The 764-nt window shown below is 34.6% G+C and overlaps 1 pseudogene; it reads right to left on the bottom strand.

Moving 5' to 3' along the window:
- Positions 1-331: 331 nt before the first annotated feature.
- LOC123391222 lies at positions 332-480 on the bottom strand (annotated as a pseudogene).
- Positions 481-764: the final 284 nt, after the last annotated feature.

Genomic DNA, 764 nt, shown 5'->3' with positions numbered 1-764 from the left:
TGCACATTCATGTTTCTTTTTTCTATGTGCATTTTTATAAAACGTGATTTCCCCCTTTTCTCCTCTCTAGATCTGTCTGTTCTCTCAATTTAGGAAGAATGTGTCTCTTTAAAATATAACACTACTGCAGTGCCTAGGTGGCTCTGTGGGTTAAGCCTCTGCCCTCAGCTCAGGTCATGATCTCAGGGTCCTGGGATCAAGCCCCATGTCAGGCTCTCTGCTCAGCAGGGAGCCTGCTTATACCTTTCTCTCTCTGCCTGCCTCTCTGTCTAAGTGATCTCTCTCTGTCAAATAAATAAATAAAATCTTTAAGAAAAAGTATCGAACACTACTTTAGTGAATCTTTCTAGAAACAAGTTATATGTGTCAGACTCCAAAGACAAGGCATTTCACAAGCAGATATATTTTGTTTTGGGTTAAAAAAAAATCTGATAAGAGCAGATACTACACTTGATCTTAGCCAAAAGTCCGAGAAGCGATTGGGTTAAAAAAAAATCTGTAGAACATTTCTCTCTCACATATATTTTATATATAAATTTATACAATTACTCTCACAAAAGGGTTTAGATCATTGTTGTAGCCATTAAACCATTGTTATTTCAGCTGATTTTCCTATATAATAATATTGAATGTAATAAATTGGGCTTTTTGCTACCCATGTAGCACTATGCAATGAATAAATATATTTTTATTTTTTTTTATTTTTTTTTTAAGATTTTATTTATTTATTTGACAGAGGGAGATCACAAGTAGGCAGAGAGGCA

The sequence above is a fragment of the Mustela putorius genome, unplaced genomic scaffold, assembly GCF_011764305.1.
Source record: "Mustela putorius furo isolate JIRA1106 unplaced genomic scaffold, ASM1176430v1.1 tig00000083_pilon_pilon_pilon, whole genome shotgun sequence".
NCBI lineage: Eukaryota > Metazoa > Chordata > Mammalia > Carnivora > Mustelidae > Mustela > Mustela putorius.
The sequence above is the reverse complement of the archived record's forward strand: the minus strand, read 5'-3'. Positions and strand labels throughout refer to the sequence as shown.